The sequence below is a fragment of the Canis aureus genome, chromosome 14 (assembly GCF_053574225.1).
Source record: "Canis aureus isolate CA01 chromosome 14, VMU_Caureus_v.1.0, whole genome shotgun sequence".
NCBI classification, from domain to species: Eukaryota; Metazoa; Chordata; class Mammalia; order Carnivora; family Canidae; genus Canis; species Canis aureus.
Genome location: NC_135624.1, coordinates 43,858,786 through 43,867,754, shown reverse-complemented (window position 1 = coordinate 43,867,754; position 8,969 = coordinate 43,858,786).

Sequence of the window (8,969 nt, the reverse complement as noted above, 5' to 3'; positions counted from 1 at the left end):
ACCTGTAGAATGGAACAGGAGTCTGCCATAGGAAAGGAAATCCTGCTACGTGTGGTAACGGTGCTGGACTTTGAAGGCAATACACCAAGTGAAATGAGTGAGACAGAGAATGGCAAATATATATATATTCCCTAATATGTGGAACCTAAAACAGAAGAAAGAAGAAAAAACTAATTCAGAAAAAGAGATGAGATTGAAGTAACCAGAATGGTGGTTGAGGGAAAGGTGAAAAGGTACAAACTGAATTTTAAGATAAAGAAGTAGTAGCGATTTACAGTACAACATGACGACTCCAGCGATACTGCTTTATAGTGTATCTGAGAGGTGGCAAGGGAGTAAATATTGAGAGTTCTCATCACAACGAAAATTGTTTATTATTTATTTTTGTATTGATAAGAGATGATGGTATTTAACCAAACCGATTCTGGTAATTGTGTCATAATATGGGAATGTAAAGTCATTATGCTGTTCACCTTCCACATGCACAGTGCTCTAGGTCAATCATATCAATAAAAGTGGGGCCAACAGTATTGTAACATTCATAAGGAGGTTCGGAAAAGTGGACTTGGTAAAAGTGATGACACCTAAACAAAACGTTAAACAGTAGACCCTGTCTGTAGCCATTAGATTATGAGATGGATAAAAATCTTCCCAAAAGACATGACTGTGGGAGGAAAGGGAAGAGGAAAGAAGAGCAGCTATTTATATTTATATTTTCCATTCAGTTCATCGTCTCTGTTTAACTAGATCTTGCCTTCCTGGTGGGGGTTTGCAACGGTTCTTAAAGTTCAGCCTCCTGGGGCTGGCATTCAGGACTCTTCCAGAAGCTCTATTTTCCCAAGGCAATGGACAGAGGACTTCAATGAGACATTAGCATCTGAATAGGTCGGGAGTCCTGTTATTTAGTATGCCAAAGATTTGTAATTTTTATTCATTTAATTATAAATCATAAGTGTCTGGGCTTTTATCAGCTCTTGAAGTTCACGTATAATGCAAAGTTTTCTCTCCAATTAAATCAAATAGCTACTATATGTGCTATTGAAGAAGTAAAATATATATATATATAATAAGATATATAAGATATATATTATCTTTTAAGATATAAGATATATAAGATATAAAAATATATATTATCTTATAAGATAAGATATATGTATATATATATCTTTAGATATATATCTTTAGATATATATATCTTTAGATATATATCTTTAGATATATATATTTAGATATATATATCTTTCTCTTTCTCTCTCTCTCTCTATATATAATTATATATATAATTATATTATATATATATATATATATAATTTCTTATATATCTTTTTATGGGAATGTAATGAAGAACTCATAACTTTGCTCCGTAGAGGTCAAATCTGATTTTACAGAGTGATTGCCGGCTAGATAGCCTCCTTTTTCTGCCATATATTTATACCAAAAACCTGTTGTCCCTGAGTCTATGACCTATCATTCTATCTATGTGCCTTTTACAAGCCTCTCTGCTCCTTGCACGAGCTGTCACATTTTAAGGTGATTGTCACCTGAAGTCCCTAGATACTGAACTAAAACATGAAGGAGACATCAAGAAGAGAGATTCATTTCTCTCTGGGTATCACTGTTTTATTGTCATCACTCCTGAGGGCTATGAGGGCTTTTCTTCATCAGATTCTGCAGTGTGTGAAATCTGCGTTGAAAAAATATAAATAAGAAATATAAATGACCTCATTTGCCAAAAAAAATAATAATTGAGTGATAAATTAAGCAAAGATTAAATGATATGCCCAATTACATTTATTTATGAAACTCACTACATGCAAAATATTTTAATGTGTCCACCTAGAAGTAAAACTTGGCCCTTGTTATCTTAGGCAATGTGTGTAAAAGAGAGACTATGTTTTGGACTCTACCGTCTTCCTACCCGTGTAATTGTGGGCACGATGTTTAACCTCTAGGAGTCTTTGTCTCCGACCTATCTCCTGGATTTGACCTGCTTACCTTAGAGCTGCAAGATTCAAACAAAATAACACACAAGGGAGTGTCACTAGAGGCTGAGGGCTTTAATGAGGACAAGAAAGCTTCATACATGTTTGTTTAACTGGAGACTAAAATGGAATAAGAATTCAAGGAGGTCTGATTAGTGTGATGGTTAAGACCACAGATTCTGCATTTAAAACTTGGGTTTGCATTGGCTGTGTAATCTAAACAATTTATTTAGCCTGCTTCAGCTTCTTCGTTTGTAAAATTGGAGTAATATTGTATGCAGTTCATAGTAATACTATGCAGCGTGTATCAGGTAGCCCTTGCCGCAAAACAAGTGAAACCTAGTGGCTGGATGGAATCCGCTGGGTGACTCCCCTCCTGCTTTTGCTTGAGTCATTCATGCAGGTACAGGCATCTGGTGATTTCTTTGAGGATATCTGATGAAAGAACTTGGCCCGGGTATGTGGTAGGTGGGTATAGTCATTGGCTGTTCTGTCGTTTCATTGAGTGGGTCACTGACCCTCCAGGAGGCTGGCGTGGATCCCTCTAGCTGGCCACCAAGGGCAGCAGAAAGACAAGAGCAGAAGCTGAAAGCCACCTTTCAGCCCAAACTCTCGACTCACAAAATGTCACTTGTGCTCATTTTACTGTCAGAACAAATCACAAGGGCAACACATTTCAGAGGAGGCCTGGGACATGTGGCAAGGTCACATAACAAAAGGGTGTGTGCACACAGACGGGGCAATCGTCGCTATCGTGTGCAATCTCCCACAGGATTAAATGATGTCCTATTTGCAAGGTGCTTAGAGCAGAGCTTGGAACATCGTTCGCGCTACAGACACGGTCACTAAATGAATCATTAATACATTTTACCGGAGAATAGACAACATTTACACTTTCATGTGAAACAAGAGGCCATACAGAGCACCGTGTGCATGCTAACACAGGGAGGAGCCTAGACGAGCTAGGGAACTCTTCTATTTTTGATGAACAGAAAAACCTAACAGAGGAAAAGGCATTTGAATGTGGCCTTGAAGGAAAGGTAAAAAAATAAATTGGCAAGCTAGGATACATACAGAATCCTCCTTCCCCTGAGCTAGAGTTATTTTACCATCTTTAGCAATATGCCCACATAATTCCTCCTCTATCCTTTCTAAAGGTAAAATATCATATTTTAGAGGAGAAGCAATCATGCAAGTTAATAAGGTTGCTTTGACTGAGGAGTTTTAGATGTCCCTGCTTACCCTTTCCTAATGTGGAATAAATTGCTCCAATCCCCTTGGGCACTTTTTCATTTGACTCTTTTTTTTTCTACTTAAGCGAGTGAGGAAAATAATAATAACTAATATTTGTTGAACATGTGCCAGACGCCATTCTAAGTGCTCTACATCTATCCATTAATTTAATCACCCCTCCAGCCCTATAAGTTCAGCTCTTATCCCTAGATGAGAAAATCAAAGCACAGAGAGGTTAAGTAACTTGTTCCCAGCCTCACAGTTAATATATGTCAGTGACATGATTCAACCACAGGCAGTCTGGCCCCATTCCTATGACCTTGACCTTGTCAGTGCCATGATGGACTGTGTCTCTGCTGGCATCCCAGCTCATTCATAATATAATGGGCTCTCAGGCTGCATGTTTTTAGTTTAGTCTAGTTTTTCTTTTTTCTTTTTTTTTTTTTTTTAACAAAATGAAATTTCTAAATACCACCGGAGTCTGAAAATCTATAAGAACTCAATACCAATGAGTCACAGAGTATAGAACTATAGAGTATTACAGCTGGAAAGTATAAAGCTCATCATCTGATGTGACTACCACTTTTTATAGTTAAGGAAGTGAGTAATGTTTTATTTATGATTCATTGTGAACTATAGACATGGGCTAAATGCCAAAGAATGTTCCTGTCTTTGCACATGTCCCTGTGTGAACTTAGAATCAGGGCATCTGGAAGCTGGAAGGGTTTCAATGATTGCATTTTGTTCACTTTTTATAGACCACCTAGATCATTTCAAATTCTAATGCTTTGCTACGGAGCTTAATTTCCCTAGCTTGATTTTTTTTTTCTGATTCTAAAAATAATAAAATTCATTTAAATTTGCATGCTAATGAACAATATAAATACATAAAAGTACACACATGCAAAAGAAAAAGGCCATTTAAAATAAGATTGTGCTGGGGTGCCTGGGTGGCTCAGCAGTTCAGCATTTTGCCTTCCACTGGCCTCATGATCTCAGGGTCCTGGGATGGAGACTGACATCAGGCTCCCTGCTCAGTGGGGAGTCTACTTCTCCCTCTCCTCCTACTCATGCTCTCTGTCTCTCTCTCAAGTAAATAAAATCTTTAAAAAATACAAAATACAATAAGATGACACATAATTCCACTGTCTAGAGCTAAGAGCTGCTAACACAAGGGTCTATTTTTTTATGTCTTATGTCTGATTTTTTTTTTTAACAAAACAGCCCTCAGAGTAAGATCTTTTTTTGTTTTTGTTTTTTTTCCATTTTAACCACTGCTAATGCTTCCAAGTCATTAAATATTAAGTATTTTGATGACAAACTTTGTAATAGCTTCATAGTATTTCACTTTATGGATATAGTACCATCATGTACTGTCTTAATTCAATGACTCAGCTCACTGTATATTTTCCATGATTCTGGCTTGGGTGTGATATCCCAGTTCCCTTTGCCATTCACTGCCAATCCAGATGTCACAATCTGTATTAAATCTCAAGTTTTGATGCTACTCAAGACACCCTGATTGAGCCTCCAGAAATCAGAAAAGGAAAGATGATAAAGCTTCAGAAACAAATATGACACAAGCAAGAGGTGGTAGTTAGCATTTCAGCCTAGAGGTGAAATAATATTTTAAGATGTAAATTCTTGGTCAAAATGAGGTTGTTTTTTTGTTTTTGTTTTTTAAATGAAAGACTTATCAACGTCTCTGTACATTTGTCATATCAAATAAAGTAGATCTAACAAAATGCTAAACATCCCTAAACTTGGATTTCAAACCAGCTTCTTCACAGATTCCCTCACTCTGTAGTCTCCTCACACTTTCTAGGAGAAAAATCACATTCTTATACGTGCTCACCACTACTTTCTGGCTACATAATTAAATTTATTTTTTCTTTCTTTTGTTAATGCTGTTTAGAAATCATAGTGCTTAGGCATTATGTAAGGTGTCACTGGTTAAGTAGTGTTCTCCAAAGGCCATTTATAAATTGCTTTCAATCGACTGTGTTTCAAAGCACGATGCAATGTGGATTTCTGAATTCTACATCTAGGAAATCTTCCACAATGATTAGAAACACATCAATATGTTTCATTTACTTGATGGGCTCTAGGCCAGGGACCCTGACAGGGGCTGCAGACAGTCTTTAGGTCCATGCCCCAGGGCCTGTTCCATAATCCCTCCTATGACCTGACAGTTTACTTCGTCAAAGCCAGCAGGAGTGTTCCTCTGTGTCTAAGGAAGCCTTGCATTTCCTACTGAAGAGCTCACCTTCAAAACCCAGGAAAGTCTCCTTTTGATTAACTTGAAGTCACTGATTAGAGTCCTTAATTACATTTTAAAAGCCCCTTCACTTTCACCTTGTGAATTGAGATAGGCTATCATATTCACAGGTCCCACTCCCACAAAGAGAATGGATCATCTAATGGTAGGAGGTCACTGGGAGCCATGTCAGAATTTTAGCTGTCACAGCATCCTTCTACACACTTTCCAGCCCCCCTACTCCCCAACTCATCCTTGACCTTGACTAAGCATCAGACATAAATTTGTTCTGTGATTGCTGTTGACATATTTCTGTGGCCTATGGGAAAAACATAACGCACACAATTTTGAGTAAAGCCTAGGTTTAAACCTTGCCTTTGCCCTTTTTTGGGCTACTAGGATAAGTTGTTTAACTTCTTTAAGCCTCAAACTTCTCTAAAAACTCCTTTCGTGGGTTCTGGAGGCCTAAATACGATTAAGCATGTAAGACACCAAGTTAGTATCTGCTATGCAGCAAACACTCCAAAAATTATAGCGATACTTAACAATTAAATCATATTATCATTATGCTTTTTCACCACTTTTAGTTCGTGATAATAGTACTTCCTTTACAATGTAAATCTTAAAAGACAAGGATTGGGTGCCTATCTGTTAGTTTGTTTTGCTTAAATATACTTTTGACTGTAAGAATCAATACTTCTTTGAATCAGACTTAAAATACTAACCAACTAACTCAGTGGTTTTCAAACTGTTTCATTTCTAGAAACACATAACTCATGATACTCACAAATGAGACTTATTTTCCTGGGGGTACCTATGATCATACACAATTCTGGATACAGTAGTTGTAACTTCAATATTTTTTCTACTATCTGACTTAGCATAAAGCAAATCTGTGAGTGTGTTATTATTGTAGGGCTAATTAATGCAAGAAATAGTAAAATAATAAAACTCACCAGTGACATTTCTCACAAGTGATCTGAAGATATCCTTGTGGTGGGGGTCTGCTGAGCTAAAATATCAATTTTGATGAAAAAAATGTTTTACTATGTGATCTTTTGCTTCAAATTAATGAGGATTTACTTTATGTATGGTTTAGAACTAAAGGCTACCTAAGGCTAAATGCCCCAGCAGGAAGGAATAGTTTGTAAATTCATTCATTATCTGTTTACATTTTAATAAGGAGTTAGGCTCTCTGCTTTTATCACAAGTGCGAATTAAAGGGAGAATTGTTCATTTAGGCTGAGTTTGGCTTCCTACGGTGAAAGGCAAGATTTGTGAAATTCCAAGAGTTTTCTGTATTATTAAACCAATGAGCCAAGGAGAGTCTATTCCCTAAACAATTAGCTTTCTTAAATGAAGTATAGAAAGGCAATCCATGAATTCATTACTTGTTCTTCCTGGGTGCAGACGTTAGCTGGCATTAAGGCTCCTTGAGTTGTGACATATGAGATGTGATTCTAAAGGAAGAGAGCAACTGCTACTAGTCACCCAGGAAATCCATCACAGCCTTTTATAATGACACCCACATGTTCACTTCTCATGATGGGGGAACACATTTTACCTTAGAAGTAGAAAACTGTGAACTCAGTAGTAGTACCCTCCCCCAACCATTCTTGACAATTTATACCTTCCATTTGGAGCTCTCAATTATCAATAACTTTTATCAGCCGTCATTTGAGATATTTTACAGGAATATCCAGATGCCACACAAATGAAAACTGGCAAAACTCTAATAATGTGATTCTATTTCACTGACTATAAATTATAACCCACAGCTATGATCATTTCGTTTTTCATGAATTGCATCAGGTGTTACGTACCTAGTGGACCTGCCTTTGGGTTCCATTTATGGCTTTGGCCAGATGAATTAATTTGAGTAAAGCAAATGGAATACTTTCATTAACTTAAATTTAATTAGATAGTGATAAGTAAAATAATAATAATAATAATAATAATAATAAATGCTCAATGTAATATTGAGAAGTACTGCATGAAGCACAGGATTTAAAGTCCTAAGGGAAAATACTGTATCTGTCACTTCCTTGGAGCTCGGCTTTTAAGTCATTTAATATCTATGAGACTTATCATACAAAATTGGAGTAGGAATCCTATCTGAGCATTAACATTATAAGATAAATCAAAGAACTTATCTACGTTTCCAGTATGTGGAAATGAATAAGGGAAAAGTGGTGAAGTTGCCAAACATATAGACTCTGGAATCAGACTAACTGGATTCAAGACCCAGCTCTTGCACTTACTAGGGATATGATCTTGGTCAGTAAGCCTTGACCTTTGCTCCTCAGTTTTCGTATCTAAGGAATGGGAACAATAATAATAACTAACCATAGTTAAAACTAAATAGGTTACTATAGAGCAATCACTCACAACGATGTCTAAAACACTGTAATAACTACATGCATGCTTGCTATTAATATTATTAATATTGTTATTTTTATCATCATCGTCATTATTAGATAAAGCTTTTCAAAATATTTATTTCATAAGTCAATCAAATACTAAGTCATAGTAATGGAATTCTGATTTTTATTTTTATTTCTTGTGTGCCTGGCTCTTCTTGACCAATTTATCACTGGGAAATGTATTCAAGTCTGGGAAAATCATTCAAAGGAGAAAACAATCCATTTCTTCACATCATTTAAAATTGTCTATTCTCTCATATTCTTAGTCACCCCAGTTATTCTTTATGAGATAATAAACTCCAAATGCATTTGGAGCATTTAAAAAACTTCTAATGTGATGTGAGAAACAAAGGCAAAAGTAAAGTTTAATTTCCTTACCACCTACAGCCCACTGATGAGTCCTTGAGACAGGCGGAGTAACATTCTTCTAGGAACTCAGCCCCCTGGATGTTAATACTTGCTAAGGGCAAAAGGCAATCTTAGCCTGACCCCAGGATTCCGGTAAGTCAACTTTAACATATAAAAATTCTTTAGGAAACCTGCTTTATTTCTATCTACCAAGGGATATGTTAGCGATCATCCCCCAAGCACATGACCTACTAATATACATTTGAAGGGTCTCATAACTAAAGTTTTACTAGACAGTAATAAGTGACCTCTTCCTAACAATAGCTAGCTCCTCAAGGCCCTGGAAACCTGGCTTCCAAAATTCCTTAGAGACTTAGGCCATCCCTAACTCCCTCACAACTTGAAAATATGTCATGAGCCACTCCTTACGACCACAGTGAAGCTCTCTCTGCCCACAGGTCCTGTCCCTGTGCTTCAATAAAACCACCCTTTTGGGGACACCTGGGTGGTTCAGCAGTTGAGTATTTGCCTTGGCTCAGGTTGTAAACCCAGAGTCCAGGGATTGAGTCCCGCATCGAGCTCCCTGCAGGGAGCCTGCTTCTCCCTCTGCCTGTGTCTCTCCCTTCCCCCCCCCCATTCTGTCTCTCATAAATAAATAAAATTTAAAAGAAAAAAAAACACCCTTTGCATCACAGATGTCTCAAGAATTCTTTGTTCCAAATGCTA